This window comes from Cyprinus carpio, chromosome A1 (genome assembly GCF_018340385.1).
Source record: "Cyprinus carpio isolate SPL01 chromosome A1, ASM1834038v1, whole genome shotgun sequence".
Taxonomy (NCBI): Eukaryota; Metazoa; Chordata; class Actinopteri; order Cypriniformes; family Cyprinidae; genus Cyprinus; species Cyprinus carpio.
Window position 1 is genome coordinate 15,712,820 of NC_056572.1, and position 19,549 is coordinate 15,732,368.

A 19,549-nucleotide genomic window follows, 5' to 3' on the forward strand; every position below is an offset into this window, starting at 1 on the left:
TTTTTAAGTCATTATACATGCTATTTTGGCTTCGGCCACACCCCTAATTATGAAATTACATATTTTAATTTTACATGTAGCATAGGGAAAGTGATAGAAAGTAACAGCTACACGCAATATTGTAATCCTACAATTTGCGTTGTAGGCAAACTGTGCATGCATTATGGTTAATGCATGCTCGAGTAGTCGATTATTTCCGACACTGCCGACTAGTGGTTAAAGTAGTCGATCACTCGACTACTCGACTAGCCTATGTAACCCCTAATATATACTATATATATATATATATATATATATACATATATATATATATATATATATATATACATACCAAAACAGTTACAAAAATATTAAAGTTATCCAATGACTTTATATCATTTTTTTGTCTTTTAACATTGTGAAGGGCTCACATTCTGTCCATTTTTTGCTTTTGGCCTTCATAGACGTAATTGTTTTTACATAAACAACTGGACAGCTCTAAACTCAATTGTGTATTTCAGATGCATCACATCCCATAACCTCATCCTCTGCAAAGAGAAACTGCTACTTTTTTGCATTTATAAATGGCTGTCTTCATGAGTTTGTCTGCATCCATATTGTATGTTTCCTCTCTCACTTGTAAAGTCTAGTATGGTAGCAGTTATTTCTTTAACAGAAGGCAGTTCTTTCTGTGTTTCCGCTCACATCTGTTTCATTGAGGTTCCAAATAAGGGCTCAGTGGCTTAGATATAAAACCTACAAGCATATATTCTCATGCACACATGAAAAGTCTGTTGCATTTGTTATTTTAATTTTTTTTCTTCAATTCTGGTCCTATTTTGGCACAATCCCTAAACTGAACTTGAGTAGTTTTACTAAGGGCATCCATCTCACATGAAAATGAGCTGCTATGTCAAACATATTCTACCTGCATTCCTGATATAAATCACTATCAATTTGATATGGTAAATAATACTGAGACACTAATTTGGGCAAAGAGCACTAATGTCTTTTTTAAGATTTGAATCTTAAAGTTGAGGACTTGCAACTCGACTTGGACTTGACTGTCTTGACTCAGGACTTGATTTGGAACTTGTCTTTCTTGACTCAGGACTTGACTCAAGACTTGAATGCAAAGACTCGAGACTTACTTGTGACTTGCAAAACAATGACTTGGTCCCATCTCCACTATTTAGAACCAAAAAGGGTTCTGCTATTGTTACAAGCTGAAGAAACTTTTACTTTTACAGTACTTTTCTGGTACTGTTTAGGACCATTTTTCTTAAAAGTGCAGGATGTTAAAACAAACAAAATCTCTCCTTTCAGTGTAGACATTGAACAAAAAGCATGTCCCAGCCAGGTCTGTCACTTTTTGCGGTTTCCTTAAACATTTCTGTTGTGGTCTGTGCATATTTGCTGTACATTTTTGGCCGTGTTTTAAGAATTTACAGCGCTTTTCTGTATTTGGTTGTGTTGTGAGCATTCAGAGGTGGGTAATTACTGATTACGTGTAATCAGAATTATGTAAACAGATTCCAAAAATTAAGTACTTGTAAAAATACTCGGATTCAGACACATTACTGTTTTATTGATAAAAATACTCGGATTCAGACTACGTTACTGTTTATTTGATACATGATTACATATTATTCACACAATAGATTATATAATTATATAATTTATTGATTCTCCCAAATTCCTCTTTTTCATTTTTTAAATGTTCCTTTCTAAAATAGCAGCTTATATACACCGACCAAGCATAATATTATGACCACCTTCCTAATATTCTGTTGGTCCCACTTTTGCTACCAAAACAGGCCTGACCCGTCGAGGTATGGACTCCACTAGACCCCTGAAGGTGTGCTGTGGTATCGGGCACCAAGATGTTTGCAGCAGATTCTGTAAGTTATGAGGTGGGGCCTCCATGGATCGGATTGATTTGTTCAGCACATCCCAATTGGATTGAGATATGGGGAATGTGGAGGCCAAGTCAACACCTCAAACTCATTGTTGTGCTCCTTAAACCATTCCTGAACCATTTTTGCTTTGTGGCAGGGCGCATTATCCTGCTGAAATAGGTATAAATAGGTTTCACTTCCATGAAAGTGTGTACATGGTCTGCAACAATGCTTAGGTAGGTGGTACGTGTCAAAGTAACATCCACATGTATGGCAGGACCCAAGGTTTCCCAGCAGAACATTGCCCAAAGCATCACACTGCCTCCGCTAGCTTGCCATCTTCCCATAGTGCATCCTGGTGCCATGTGTTACCCAGGACCAGGAAACATAGCACATGCACCCTCGGCCATCCAAGGTTGTGTAAAAGAAAACATGATCACACCAGACCACCTTCTTCCATTCCTCTGTGGTCCAGTTCTGCTGCTCAAGTGCCCATTGTTGGCGCTTTCAGCAGTGGACAAGGGTCAGCATGGGCACCCTGATTGGTCTGTATAATAATTAAGTATCACATTTGCATGTTCACAGTTCTCTGACATTGGTTAATGGCCACATGACATGCAGGTAAACAAATAAAACATTTAATTTTTTAGTAAGTGTTTTGTTTTAATTTGTTGTTTTAACATTTTTGTGATTTAATTAATATTTGCTTTTTATTAAACTCATGAACCCCCTGCAGTAATGTAATGTTTAATGCACTTTATGTTGTCACTAACAACAATTTTTTATTTTTTTTTTTGCCATTTTTATATCAATATGCTACAAGATTATCCTATTTAAATCAATGTGTCAAAAGTAATCTAAAAGTAATCAAATAGTAGTCTGATTGTATTACTTTAAATGTGTAATGTAATGGATTATGTTATTAACTACAATTTTTGGAATGTAATTTGGAATCAGTAACAGACTACAATTTGTATGTATGTCTTGAATTTGGTTGCATTGTGCATATTTCCAGCACATGTGTTGTCAAAATTATGAAGATTTTTTTTCTTTATTTGCTAGTATTTTTTTTTTTTCTCACTTGTTTTTCAAGTTACAAAATCTATACAACAATTATGCTATGAACAATTAAATATTGGATTGGGAGACCCACTGATTTTACAATGGTTAAGGATCGTACTAGTAAAACCACTGAAGCGCATAGTCTCTGTGGGTTTATTCCTTTATTTTTTTTTTTGAGTAGCTGTGTGTGAATTTCAGAAATGTAAGGATTGTGTATGTCAGTGTTGCCTGGAGACAAACATCCCAGTGATCCAGGAAACCACACGGTAGTTTTTCTGAGGGGTGTCCGTGCCGGACTGACGTCATCAGATGCTGTGAGAGGGAAGGAATGTGGTCTGGAGGACAGGTGCGCACCACCTGCAGCCCACTAGACACCAGTGATGGACACAGATAAATATTTGTCCCTTTAGAGCAAAGTCTAGCCTGAAGCCACATGTACAGACACAACACAAGTTACATATGTCCTGCCACAGGGTTCTTTACATATTAAATAACACATTTATTAAATGTATCAACAGTTGCCCCAAACAATACATACACCATCCCAGTTGCAAATAAATAAATAAATAAATAACAAAATAAATAAATAAATAAAAATGTGTTCTATATTAATATTAACAAATGGATGTAGATAAATACAAATATATGAATGTATATACATAATTATAAAAATTGCATTTAACGGTAAACGCAATAATAGCCAGTAGGCTAAGCACACATGACGTGTCACTTGCGCATCCGCGACCTTCCTCACCCTCACCTCATATTTGCAACTAACTGCAAATGATCATAATTGATGGACAACTATGCCCCCCCACCCCACCCCAAAAAAAAAAAAAAAAATACACAAGCAGTCCGGCTCCGAGAAAAGAAAAAAGTAAAAAATTCCAAGATGAAGCTTGTGCATCCCTTTCAGGTACGTTCCAGTTAATCTTTTTTGACTGTTGGCGTTAATAATGTTTATTAATGTTAATTAATGTTTTAATTATCATATGATGAGCTCATTGACGAATACACCTCCAGAAAATGCAGGAGTGTGCCTTTGTAAATGTTGAAATTTGGAATGCTTCAGCAGATGACGTACATCAGTGTTGATTTTCGGAGTATCTATTTACACTAAGTGCAAATAGGCCGCCTTGTTGGCAAAAGCTATTTACACTATTAGGCTAGTCAACACTAAAAAAGACTTACTGGCAAGGAACAGCTCCAGTGACATCGATTGTAAAGCATGTGCTGTAGCTGTTTTGACGTGATCGACCCGAGTTTGATACAACTTTTACAAAATGTTTTTTTCCCTCTCTTTTCAAATCTAATTTCACATCAGAAAGGCAGAATAAATACATCAAGTCATTTTTAACTTCAAACTGTTGTTTCAGGGTAAAATAATAATAATGCTTCCTCCAATGAAAATTTGTCTGGTCTAAATAAGGAGAGAAATATGCACAGCTCTAGCACCGTTTACAAGCCAAAACAGTCCAGAACAGTTCTAAACAAACATGTGGGTGGACAGACAGGTGATGGGGAATTCACTGGAGGAAGCATTATTATGGATTATGCACTCATATATCATTTAAGATTTAAGTTAAGAAGTTCTTAATGATGGATTTATTTCTTACAAACATACAGCTTTTGCTTCACAAGACATTAATTGATGGACTGGAGTCATGTGGATTACACATTATTGTGATGTTTTTATCAGCTGTTTGGACTCTCATTCTGATGGCACCCACAGTGATGTAATGCAACATTTATGGTGAACTTAAATACATCTCGGATGGCCTGAGGGTGAGGTCATTTTCAGCAAATTTTCATTTTTGAATTAATTATTCCTTTAATGTTAATAAGAGTTTTCAGTTTGATTGGCATGGCTACAAACCATTGTTGACATCTCTGAAATTGGAAATATAGAATCCAGTCTCAGTCCAATGAAACCCCCTTGCAGCAAGGCACATCATTTGCATAAAAAAATATATATAATACTTAAATGGTAGTGCATGTCATTTCTAAATGTTAAACATTTTGACTCCATCGGTGGTGTAAGTTTAGGGCAGTATCCGTTTGTCTGACCAATGAAAGACTGGAGAAAGTGTTCTGGAAACCTCTTCTTGGGGGGAGAAATTATCTTCTTTCCCATATTTCACAGGAATTACTCACTCTTTAGCATTAAAAAATAATAATGACACCATTAATCTTAGATTATCAGATCAGGAATCTCCGGCATCGGCTGCTATTCATCTTCATGAATCCACTGTAAGTAAAACTGAAGAGGGGAGAAAAACACACTGTTGCCCAAATACAACACTGCTGCTCATCTTGTGTGCCAAATTTTACCTGAACTATGTTGACAGTTACTGGAAGAACACAGTGTGGACTAAAAAGACTAAAATTTAATCTGTCTCCATTAATAAGGAACATTGCATATTGTGCAAAAACAAAACACTTGGTTTTCAACTGTGCTGGGACACAGTGTTGAGGTGTCAGATATTAAAAACGATAGCAAGACACAATGTAATGGGAAAATAAATTATTTTACATGGATACACTATATAAACAATTGTAACAGAATAAATCAGGAGGACAGTTAGCAGTTTAAATAATTTATTGCAGCAATATGTAAACAACAGATGGAGGTTAGTGGAGCTGATATAACACCAGATGAATGGATAAATACTGAAATAAGGGTGATTACTGTCTTTCATGTTGATGGGAGATCGTAGAAGTGGAGCAGGTGATGAGAACATAGTTCAAATTTAGCTCATGAGCATTCAAATCACTTGAAAATGTCATTAGATTTTGAGTGGAATTAACCTGTCGCAAAATTCTATTGAATGGGTATGATGTGGAAATGCACACACCTCTCAATAAAATGTCTAACAGCTGAAAATGCACATCAAAGCAAACTGACTGACTGTGCCCCGGTTGTCCACTAGAGGGAATTCCACCCCTGACTGTTTCTGCCTCACAAACTACATATCTGTCAATTCATACCCATAATGCTCTGCCCAGTCTCATCAGCACTTATTGTTTGCACCTGTGTCTCATTAGCCTTGTTAGCTCACCCTATATAAGCCCGTTTCCTTCTGCCATTCATTGGTAAGTCAACAACTGCATTTCTAAGCCTTTTATCCTGCTTCGCTTGTGTCTTGTTTTTCTGGTTCTGCCTGTTTATCTGGATTACTCTGTTTGCCTCATCCTTGAATTCTGCCATTGTTTGAATTGCCCTAGTGGTGGCCAGAGCGAGGCTTCATGAAACCCTGAAACAGTCGAAGCAAATGTGCCGAGGCTTCGAAACAATTTGACACCCGTCTCTACGGTGACACCTAGTGGTCCTATTCAAGTATTGCTCTGAAACAGCATTGACGGCGAATCAGTTCAGCGAATTGACGAATTATGATGTATATGATGTTCTTGTATTTCCATCATGTGGGTTGGGGGAGTGGTTAGAGTGCACGACTGATATGTTGTAACTTTAGGTTTGAATCTGGGGTGAAGCAACTCCACTTCTATACTTTGCGGGAGTTAGGTTAAGACAGATGTGTGTGGTTTGTTCCCAACCCTGTCGATCAAGAGCCAGTTCGGGTCTCGAAACACTTGTGAAACGCCCCAATGCTTTGAATCGCCTTAGTCACATGACATGGGTGTTTCGAATCACACTTCGGAGTGGTGTTTCGAAACATCTGCACTTTGGGATCTCGACACCGTGTCGAAAAGTCAGTTTTGCATCAGCCATCCCTACATTGCCCTTGTTATGAACTTTACCTGTTTTTGGATTATATTCGTGGATTACCCATTTAATAAATACTGCGGCTGGATCCTCAACCTTCATGTACCTGCAGTTTCATGACAATTGCCAAACCACAGTTCTGGGAATGAGTTCAGCAAAAAAAAAATCTGAATTTAAGGTTCACGGAAGCATGTAGCCACCATTATTCTTAATAGAAGTCTGGAACAACCAAGACTCTTTCCAGAGCTGGCCTTCTTGCCAAATTGAGCAATCCATGGAGAAGGGCTTTGGTTGGAGTGGTAAACAAGAAGCTGATGGTCACTCCATGATCATACTGTATATGAATATGGGAGAAACTTACAGAAGGACAAACATTACTGTAACACTCCACCAATCTGACCTTTTGAAGGTATGAGCAGACTCAATCCTCTCCTCAGTTAAGACACATGTACCCCCCCCCCCAAAAAAAAAAAAATAATAATAATAAATTCTAAAGGACTTTCAGACTGAGTATTTCAGCATCATGTATGGAGGGATCCAGGCACTGCTCATCACCTGAACAGTACAATCCCATTAGTAAAGTGTGGTGGTAGCATCCTCATGCTGTAGGGTTGTTTTTCAGTGGTAGGGACTGAGGGACTTCAGAGTCAGAGTAGAAGGAAGGATTAAAGCAGCAAAATTTAGAGATAGTTTTGAAGAAAACTTTGTCCAGAGCATTCAGAAACTCGGACTGGGCAGAAGGTTCACCTTTCAGCAAGACAATGCAGGAGTGGCTCATGGACAACTCTGAGCTAATGTTAATGTTAATGCTAATGTTAAAATGATTGGTCTTGACAGAATAAATCTGCTACGCTGCTGCTATGTACGTCAATACAGAGACTTGCTACTGCCAATACATCTATTACATCCACAGACATGCTGTTGTGAGAAATACTGCTGCACATATATGAAATATATGAAATAACCCCGATATATACCATACATGAAATTACCATGTAGCAGATCTATATAGGTGGAGCTGGGGGAGGTGGAAGGTTTCTGAAGCATGCTGGACTGCTACAGCAAACACTAGCCAAGTATTTGAATGTTGAACAGCAAGCACAGTGGCTGCTGATGTGAAAAGAACCATTCAGCTGCACCATGTGAATAACGATGTGATTATATCAGATTGAGTTGGAACATATCGGCCTGCACCATCCAGAGTTTCATGACGAAACTTTGTATTTTTATACAAAATATGGGTCAGAATAAGTATTTTGTTTCATTTTAACATAAATATATGTTATGTTGAATGAAGATGGAACATTATTTCACCCATATTTTGAAATTTTATTTCAACAAATGTTATTTGAAACATTAATCCTTTGAGCGGTATGGTCCCACATATGGGATTTTTATTTCCGTGCCCCTGGGCGTACAGTCCCACATATGGGATTTAGAATGTTCGGTGACGTCGCATAACTGCCGAATTCAAACTGCGTTTTCGGGAGTTGGCTGGCGCTGAGCCAGAGACTGATATGCACTGCTCTTGTCATATTATCACAACTATGCAGTCTTATTAACCACATAATGCATATTTTAGGTTTCAGACATTTAAATACACATAAGTACTAGTAAAATAATACATTTAGAGCTTGAAAAATACACACGTCTATGGAAGCAACAATAACAATCAATTCAAATTTAATTTGCAGATCTGTTTTATTCATATCAGATACACATAGTGTAAGTTACTATAAAACTCACCCTATTCTTCATCCAGTTCACCGGCCACTTATTACTTGTACTTCAGAAGAAATTGATGAATTCACGTGCTTCAAATCCGACTGACAGGATTCACAATTAAGATCATTTTGAAAGGGTTTTAAATGACCAAACACACTTATTTACACATATTTGTGAATCGGAATATCATATTGTTCATGACATGGTATGCAAGTTTGTGATTATTTAAAATAAAAAGGAAAAATGAAATAAAAGTGATCCATCTGTCATACAGTGTTTTTCGTGGCTGCGGTGTGTCACGTGACAAGCCTGACGCGTCGCCATGGAAACAGTAAGGGGAAACGTTCTAAAAAACATAATGGTCGCCTTAAAAACAAGTACACTTTGGGAGGACCGCTAGAATATTTTAAACTCACCACTGAAAAGGTTAAAGTAGACACTTTACTTACATTTAATGGGGTCAAATCATGTGATTTAAATTTTTCCTTTCTTTTTGGAGTTTTACAAGCTCTTGGTGCACACATAAGATCTGTTAAAGACTGAAGTCTCAAATCCAAAGAGATATTCTTTATAAAATTTAGGAGTCAACCACTCCTACCTAAAATGGCTCATTCTAACACACCCCACATGTCTACGTCATGATGTGGGAAGATTTGCATAACAGCGACCAAATGTTCATGCAAAGAAAGAAGGTGTAACTTTTATCTCTCGCGTTTGCCTCTGGTGCCATGTTGTGGAGACACTGTGTTTCGCAGGAGAAGTTGTGGCCTAATTGTTAGAGAGTTTGACTCCTAACCCTAAGGTTGTGGGTTCGAGTCCTAGGCCAGCAATACCACGACGGAGGTGTCCCATTGAGCAAGGCACTGAACACCCAACTGCTCCCTGGGTGCCGCATCATAAATGGCTGCCCACTGCTCTGGGTGTGTGCATCATGGTGTGTGTGTTTACACTGCTGTGTGTGTGCACTTTTGATGGGTTAAATGCAGAGCACAAATTCTGAGTATGGGTCACCATACTTGGCTGAATGTCACGTCACTTTCATTGTGAAAGCGAAGCTACTTTGTTTGGACTTTCAAAAGAGGACACAACTAGTATGACAAGCTTTGTAAAAATTTACGCGTTTCAGAAAGGCGGGGCATAGCATTACACCAAATACACAAAATAATGTTCTTTTTAGCAACATCATATGACCCCGTTAATGCTTTCTATGTATATAAAACCACTTTTGTAAATTTGATGCAGACACTAAAAATGTGACATCTCGTCTTGGACCCATTTACACCAAAACTGGTAGTTTATATTAAAACAACTATAAATGCAACTCCACAGTATAAAAATCATACAGTCTATTACTAATTTGCTTTATATTTTTAAGCCATTCTAACTGATGCTTCCAAACCCATCACAAGTCCAAACTAGATAACGTGGACCTCTCCTGACTTAACTCTCTGAAGTTTTTAAGTTTTGTAGATTTTGTGTATCATGTCGATTTCAAATTGAGCTGTAATTGTGTGTGATTAAGCAAGTAGTTGATGCTATAAAGTTATAGCAATGATGCTATAAAGTTTCAGTAAACTAGTAACAAAATCGTTTGCCAAGAGAAACTAAACCACTGACCTACAAACCAATGTGTGCGACTGACTGACAGTTAGAGATACCACATAATGATTTCCACATAATGAAATCAGAAAACTCTCACACTGTACAAGGCTGAGATCAAGTAAATGACTGTCTGATGTGATGCAGGTTTGAAATCAAGACGTGCATGTGAAATTGCACAACATCTGTCAGCGATCCACCACCACACTGTAACTGCACCAGAATGACGTCTGCATGATACAGAGCTCATCAACACCATCAACATGTATTCTGGAGGGACTGACAGACAAGAGGGAAAGTTTTTTTATGAGGCAAATTAAGCCTGCTAGGCCTATGAGTGACTGTTTTTTGGTCAGGTTACAGGGCAAAGCAGAACCACACTAGACTGTCATGAACACCACTCACATTCGAAACATCTGCAGATCATAGAGTTGCATAATCTCACATAACAGAAATATTAAGCCATATACGTCAATGGCTGGGACTGAACGAGCATTTGGATGGCGTGAGGGTAATGGAGGAGGAGAAACCGACAACAGCATATGAGACCAAACATCATCACCCGCTTCCTGAACAAACTGTGCTCATATTACAAAAAAAATATAAAACAACACACATCTGCAGTGAGTACTGTTGCTTTTAAACAGAACAACATACGTACGGCCCAACCGAGGTCATGAAAAATAGAACAGTGCATGATGGGATATGTTATCTGAGAAAATCTGTCCAGAGCATCGTAACACAGTAGTGCATGATACAGGCAATAAGATGTCATGTATATAATGAAATATAGTCACATTAAAGGCCAATTTATACTTCTGCGTCGAGTGTACGCCGTAGTGTACGTCGTAGGACTCCGACGTAGGCGACGCCGTTATGTTGAGCATTGTAGTACTATTCTGCGGGGGGGTATGTCTGTTTTGCTCTGCAGTTGTACAACGCGCCGAGACGCTAGTTGACCCGAGGGGTGTCCACTTGTGTTTACAGGTCCACGATTCTCTGCCGTCTGGCAGTTCTTGTTAATCCTCCCGAAGAGGAGTCATACAGATGGCTGTATTTCCTCCCAATTCTTCAATTAATCTCGTCGGGTCCGGTGGTCCATTTCCATGTTGGCTCTTCACTGAATTTGGAATTTAAAAAAAATGCGCGGCGTCCAGAGTGCACAAGATCATTCCGGAAAGCGTAGGAAAGGTAAGTGATACTCACCAAGCCGACCAATCACAGATCTTGCAGTCCGCTTCGTCGCGACGGTAGTACATTTTTGAGGAGTTGCGCGTCATGGTGAGCGCGAAGGGTCGAGTTAATGGTATCACGTCCATGAGCTGCTCCGACTATCGACTACGCGCCCCCGATGCAGAAGTATTAAATTGGCACTTAAGGGTAGTGTTGTTTGACACCCAAACCAACAGCGTATAGAAGTAGAGTGTCTTATTGCTTCATGAATGTTATGTATGGGTTTGTGTGTGTTATATAATATCTATTATATATACTATATATATCATAAATATATCTTAATATAATATAATCAGTCATCTAATTTTAAACAAATATGTTACAATTGTATATTTTCAATAATATATCAGAAAAAAATAAAAATATTATATTGTATATTTTCAATATGGTAGATTAACTTTCAAATTAATTAATATATATGTGAATAATATGTGAAGTAGGCATCAATGATGACATCAATGCCAACAATGAATGCATCAACAATCAGAGTGAATAAACACTTGCAGCACATGTATCCAGTCTTGACTGAAGATGTCCGTTAGGATGGCGCGGTGACATTGCCTACGGGCTGTTGTAAGTGATTAACAGAAATACATTACATCTCAATGGGAGCATTTAACCACTGCAGCCAATCCTAGTGAAATCTACAACAGAACGCTAACGCTGAGACACGACCTGTACGTGAGCTCCTGGGAATACAATTACAACCCGCTGTCACTGCAGAACAAAAACACATATGGCTGCTGCTTATGAGAAATGATGCTAACAAATGTTTACAGCAACACATCTTGCTTAATCAACATATAATTCTATTAATTATGGTGACAGAAATAATTGATTTGGCAGCCCATCATATTCCCGGGTATTCCTTTGAAAAATCACTATAACATACATGCACTTTGACGTGTCCCAATCACATGAAAATAAGTTACTTTGACAAGTTACACTTTTGCTTGACCGTTTATATGTGAAACATTGTGGTTATGTGGTAATTAACCCTTGTGCCTCAATTTCACGAAGGGACGCCGACGGGTCTTCTCGAGGACCAAAAAGGTCATGGCCAAAAAAATAATAGATAATCAGGATTTAAAACCTTAAATGCCAATGGTGACATAATGCCACTGTTGTTGTGTTGTTTGTTTATGACAAACTATGCTTATTTATCTTAGTGGCTGTTGACATTTATCTGGTGAAATCTCGCGGTATTCCTGACGTAGGTTAGAGGATGATCTCATCTGGCCAAGTATATGAATTTTGATTTGTAAAAACGTAAAACAAGGGACATGAAGTAGCAAAATGTTAATCGTTGTAAGCGTGTTGGACAGTGTGAGTTGAAGAACCGAAGAGCTCGAACAAATTAACATTGGTCCATGCCACATCCCTCTGAAGGCCAGAGCCCATCGCGACAATTCCCTAGCGGATCTAGAGCTGGTTTAATGCATTGTGGATGCACTCTTGACCATTGATAGATAGAGGAACATTATGATATTGTAAAATCTCATTTAGCTGTGTCCGCCGATCTCAGAATGCATTTTGCACAAGCTTCAGTCAAAAAAAAAAAAAAATAACATTAAAGACAAGCCAGAGAAAAATTTAAGTTTACTTTTTTGGAACAAAGCTATTAAGAGCCATTAGTTCATTGAGATCTTCCAAGCTTCGTCCTGTGTGTGGTGGGAGTGCGTACCGGCAACCGCCTAGGCGTGTTGAACGAGCTTGTGATTTTCAACAATAGCTCTGGATTGCCCCTGGCACACTCATTCAATTGCTGTTTCCCACATAACATAACAGCAGTTCAGACAGCACAACTCCCCCTTCCACACCCCATTTTCATATGCTTCTACTAAACAGTTGGTGTCTGCCTCCCCCAAATCCATACCCCTAAATCTAAATAAGGGCTTTCACACCATACACGGTGTTCATTGTGCGCCTAGGTTTTTTTAGGGTTTTTTTTAACGATGAATTGAATGAACAGACAATTTGATCCCCGACATTGCTAGCAGTGCGGCTAACATGACATTTATATTATAACATCACGAATTTTGCAAAGGGTGCTTGTGTCGTGAGTAGTAGACCACACAGGAGAGTCCGGTGCAAACTCATATTACACTGCAACTTGCGTATACGTTAAACCGCTCTAGCATAGGTTTGTTCGCCTCCTCACGCAGTGCTAACTCAGTACCATGCGCATTTCAAGGTTCGGCGAGAGCCACTTGATTTTGCCTTGTTTAACGTTGTTTGTCTTTACTTATCAGTGTTCTAACATGGCTCAGTTGGCTAAATATTTATGTTTTCATCCCAGTTTTCTGAGGGAATTCTGTTTCAATTGTTATATTCGATAAGCAGGGTGTTCCGTGAATTTGTCGATCGCTTCATGCGACAGGGATTTTTTTTGACTTTGTGAACAGTCTCGGCGCGTTGTCTCTATTGTGTGGAGCGTATTGGTTGCGCGCACTTCATTCAAGAACATTTGATCTCATTCACGAGATCGACAGCAGCAGAAGTTGTCAGTCCGTGGTTTCAGTATCTTAAAGTGATGAGAAATGAGCTGTGTGTTGTAGGAAAGATTTTACGATCTCACACCCGAGCAGCTAACTGTCATTTTGTGTTCTCAAATGCTTGCTCTTGACCGAAATCTAAAAAACTGCGGCTGGTTAATGAAGCTTTGACGGCTTGAATGTAGGGCGACCATTGGACTCTCGGCGTTTCGGCAAGTGATTAAGACTTGTGTCAGGTTTAGGGATCATAGCCCTCGTTGATAGTATTCACCTCCACTTTTAGCATTGGCCCTTAATGAGCCGCTTTGCCTCTCGTTTGCGCATCCTCCGACAGTGCAGACAGCCGCTCCTGTTCACGTTCTCTGTGATTAGGACATGCTGGAGCCTCACAAGTTCAAGTCAGCGATTTGTCTGTATACAAAAATTGACAGTGTGAACGTAGCCTTTACAGATTCGATGAGTCTTGCACTGATCCGGTACGATCAAAAAAACTGCAAAAAAGGGTAATTTAAAGTCATTTTAGGGGGTTCTCAGGAGAAACTACCCCAAAACGCGTTAGCGCGTATCGACTCTCAGAGGGTGAATTTCACAAACCTTGCAAACTTAGTTCGAATCCAGCGGTGAAGAGTGCAATTTTATATCCAGCATTTGTGATCGCTATGTATTCCTTGAGTCTGACTGTTGGTTCCGTGTGAATGAATAGCTTTAAACTAGATGATTTCCAAATTATGCTTGCGGCTTTATACATTGCACACTGTCCGATATTCAGTCATTTTCAGCTGTGTGTTCGTATGTTAAAATGAGATGTTAACACTGGCTATATTTGAAAAAATTATGATTCCAAAACATCAACAAACGCCTTACCAGAATACTGAGTTGCCTTTGGGTTTACAGTGTTTATTCCATTTTTTTAATTATAGTTTGTATTAAATGTTTATTTATTTGTGAAAAATACTTTGTCATCTAAAGTATAAGTATGTTTATTTTACACATTTATTTTTTTATCAATTGTCAAATGATTTCAAATTTCTTAAATATTAATAGTAATAATAAATATATATCGGATATCGGCCCCCCTGCATTCCAAGATATCGGCATCGGCTGTCAAAAAGAAAAAAATCAGTTGACCACTAGTTAGGGTGCTCCTTTAGAATGCATCTCCCTATGTAGGCACTAGGCAATTCACTAAACTTTGGAACAGAGCTCTTGTCTAGAAGGTCCAATACCCACCTGGGTTGCAAATAACCAAAGTGCTATTGGAAAATTAGCAATTCAAATCCGGAAGCCTGAGCTATCCTGCTCTTCACGTAGGTCAGTGTTTAGCACTCCGTTTCCTGCTTGCCTGAGCTTTGACAGGTGATAAGAGAGGAGCGTACAGAGGAAGACAGGCCGATTACAAGGCCGGAGTCACGCCAACCACATCCTAACAATGGTGCAAAAATAAGCCACTCAATGGAGACGAAATAGGGAAAGGAGAAGGAATAAGATAGAAAGGTAGCACAGTCAAGAGCTCTGTCCATCTTGAGATGGATGTAAAAGAGAAGTGTGACTGTCCCTGAATGTCTTATAAAGCTGGCTCACAAATAACACAATGGCTCAAGTGTGTGCAGAGATAGGGGAGCGTAGTGTTCAACAAATTTACTGTAACAAGCCCAAACAGCAGGCCTCTATATGTGGTGTGTGTATGTATGTACAAACAGTAAGAAAGTAGTATATACTTGCACTCACAAAATAAGTAACTTCTACTATTCTCAGCCACACCTTTTTTTTAAGATTTTTGGGCACATTATGACAAAGGTGAGTTACAATATTTTGTTATACTAAAAGATACATATAATATAACGTTAATATAATTTTTAGTTTTTTTGTTAGTTGGAAATAGGGGAACTTTTTTTGTATGTTCAATGCACCCAAAACTACTGTAAATCATGCTGGTGATCAATAAAACCTCACCTAATTCTTCATAGGGCTGTTGTCGGTAAGTTTGCTATTCATATAATGGTATGGCGTCCTGTACAAGATCGACAGGGACTGGATCATTTTAGCTCACATCACTACATGGTAATTATAATTTCCAAACTCATAAGCTAGAGCATCAGGACATTTCCAGCAGCTGACAAAGGTCAGTTGACTGGCAGTAACATGGGAACATTGGACAGCCTCAGAATAAGGACATTTCAGCATTAGAAGTGTGAAGGCCGCAGTTGGGCAAACACCACCATGGTATCCAGGCAAAAGCACATATTCATAGCATGCTCAAAACATCAAAGCTAGCGTTGCCATGACAGTGCTCACATGGAATAACACAGTGTATACTGAACCTGCAGACCTGTGCGCCGCCAACTTGACAGTGGGTTCAGAGAGAGCAAAAACTTTCAACACTTTCTGATGAAAATCTGCAACATGGCTCAAAATCAACAAGACTGGCAGACGCGTCACCCCCTCATATCCCATAAACATAGCCGCTTCAAAGCGCCTCTGGGACTCCGTCATACTGGTTAAACTGTCCATCACTGGATTTCTGGGAAGGGGTTGAGTGTGTGGTTTGTGTTTTGGACATCATGATGGAAGTGTGTGTTTGAGAGTCTTGTCTATAATATCTGTATGCATTAACTGTAAGATACACATTGGTTTGTGACTCTGGACAGGGAGCAAGAGTTAAAGGGGTCATATGATGTGATTTAACACTGTTTCTCTTTGGAGTGTTACAAGCTCTTGGTGTGCATAAAGAAGATCTGTAAAGTTGTATGACTACAGTCTCAAATCCAAAGAGATATTCTTTATAAAAGTTAAACGTCAACCAAACCCCCCTAAAATGTCTCCACCTAACATGCCCCAACATCTCTATGTCAAGATGTGGGAAGATTTGCATAATCCCGCCCAAATGTTCAGGCCAATTTGTAGCATTTTATTCTCTTTTGCCGCAGCTGCCATGTTGTGGAGTCGTAAAAGCTTTGTTTCGTTGAAGTGAAACTTTGTTTGGCCTTCCAAAAGTGGACAGGAATAGAAATCAGTGGTTAGGTTTGTATTGTCAACACTGTTCCAGAACAGTCCAACCCAAATATTCTGATGTGTGCTGCGCATTTTATGGAGGATGAGGACTGTTTCCTGAACCAGTAGCCTGCAGGAGAGCGTCTGTGGAAACAATGGCTGTTTCTATAAAGTTGGGCACAAAAATTTCAAACTTTGCAAGGACAGTCTGGCGAATCTTCTGACTCACAGCCTGTAGGTGACGTTTTTTTTATTTAAATAATTTGTCAATGATGATTCAAATCGCGAGTTTTGAGCAGTAGAGTAGGCTTGTTGCTTCCGCTGTTGTGTTTGTTAAATTGTTACCAGATCACAAATGCAGACATGGTTTTATGTTTATGCAGAGTGATACGAAACGCAACGCATAAAAAATTATTTAGTCATCAGTCATTATAATCAGTAATTATGTCCCCACAGGATTATAACAAATTATGTCCCTCGTTTGCAACAAATGGGTTTTTATTTGTTTTGTCTCATCTAGTGATGTCATCGTGAACAAATCTTTCTATTTAACCGGATCTTCTTAGCGAACTGGTCGAACCAGTTCACCAAATCTATCTGAATCATTTGAAATGGCTCACATCTCCAGTATGCACTAATCCATTAATCCATGCACTAATTAAGTTATTTGGTTTATAAACGTGCCTTACACTCCCTCTGACGAAATAAACCAATATATAAGTTATTCAGTTACTCCTAACAGTACATTGACTTAAGTGCTAAAAGAGAACCAATGATGGGATGTGCACGAGCACAGCAGCTGGACCAAGTCTCGTGCTGCTGGCCTGGGAGACAGCATAGTATGTTAAGGGGTGCAACATTTCCGTCACACGCTTGAGGCATTCAGCCAATCACAATGCACTGAATAGCTGGCCAATCAGAGCACACCTTGCTTTTCAGACCCATGAACTTTGTAAAAATCAACGCGTTTCAGAATGTGGGGCATAGAGGAGAAACTATAATGTACATTCTATGGAAAATAATGTTTTTTTAACCTTAAACCGCAAAAACTCATTGCATTACACCAAATACACAAAATAATGTTCTTTTTAGCAGCACCATATGACCCCTTTAACATATATGGTAAATGCTGATTTGTGGAACAACTCTACAGCCTCATCCTAATCAACCATCTGCATTCTTCTAATTAACATGACTGTGCTAAAGTCTCTATGGAGATTTTCCCGTGCCAGCACTCAATAGAGCCCATGGCCTGAAACTATCCATAATGTGGAGCTTTCCAGACCATGAACGCTGCCTGCAAGCCCCAGCATGAACCAGGTTAATTGTTCTTCCAGTCTGGTGTTTAACCCTGTAATACCCAAATATAGACAAAAAAAATGAGCAAAAATTTTTTTGACCTCTCAGATATTGTTTTAGGAGGCCTCTGATGTAGAAATTAAAGATTTTTCACATTTTTTACATTTTAGTAAGTTTTTAGGGAAATGTTGTAATATTGCAACGTTGGCCCTAGTTAGGAGCAGAATTTCTGTATTTGTACTCACTTTGTCTGAACAGATATACAGAGCATTTAAGCATTCATTTGCAGGGTTGATAAGCATTTATTAATAAAAATATTGAAAAAAAAAAAATATTTATAAAACTTTTTCTTCTATCACTTACAATGTGTTTTGAATGAAGTCTGTGTTTACTTGCAGTGATAGTCCCTAAGACAGTTCTTTTCATCTGAGAAGCACAGGCGAACATTGCACTTGTTACACAGTGTGTTTGTGTATCCATTATTGCAGTGTCTGAAGCGTCCTCTATTCGTCTTTACTGGGAAATGTGCAATCATGTCTTTGTGTACATCCAGCGGGGGGTGGTCCGATGACCTCTTGGCTGGGGGACTCACTTCTGTTGAGGATGGTCTCTTCTGAGGATCCAAAGGGCTCCCTGATGTCACCTTCTGTGTGGATGTGTTCGTCTTCCCTGAAGATGGTTGCCCTCTCTTGGGTGTTGTGTTCACCAGGATGAGAGAGGTTGCAAGTTGTGCCTGAAACTATCTCCTGTTCAGTATCTCTTTCTTAGTCATCTTCAGAGCTTTACAGTCACGCTTGTAGAAGAGCAAGGCGTTAATCACAGCAAGGATGATGGTGTGCCAGAAGATGTAAATGTACCAGCGGTGGGATTTCATGGGGAACTTGTACTTGGCAGCAAATGAGTCCAACAAATCAACACCTCCCATGTGTTTGTTGTAGGTACCAACAATGTAAGGCCTCTCAACATCAATGATGGTTTTGGAGGCTTTGTCCAAGCGCTGAATCTTCTGCACAGGTTCTGGTCCAGCAAAGGATGACACAAGTGTGTCCGCTCTGTTGTCATACTGTTTGACAGTGAAGATGTTGTGGTTCCCCTCCACTTGGACATCAAAGCTTCCTCTCCCCTTTTTCTTCAAGCTTTTCTCATCTTCAAGGTTGCAGTTGGTAGGTGTACCTGCCTCGCTGTTCCCACATAATGGATTCCATGCTCAAGGAGCTTGACTACCAATGGGACACCGGTGGAGTAGTTGTTTGTGCAGATCTTGTAGTTTTGACCCTCTGGAAGTGTGGAGGTGAGCTTCATCACATCATCATCACAACATCACCTGACAGTCCAAGTTCAGATTTGGCTTGTCGTATTCCATCTACACTCCCTTGGTACACATCAAAGTCACACAGCATGCCAGAGATTCCAGTTCTTACTCACAGTTTGAACCCCCATAGGTGTCAAGTCAAGTTACCTTTATTTATATAGCGCTTTAAACAAAAAAGATTGCGTCAAAGCAACTGAACAACATTAATTAGGAAAAGGAATTAAAAAGGAAT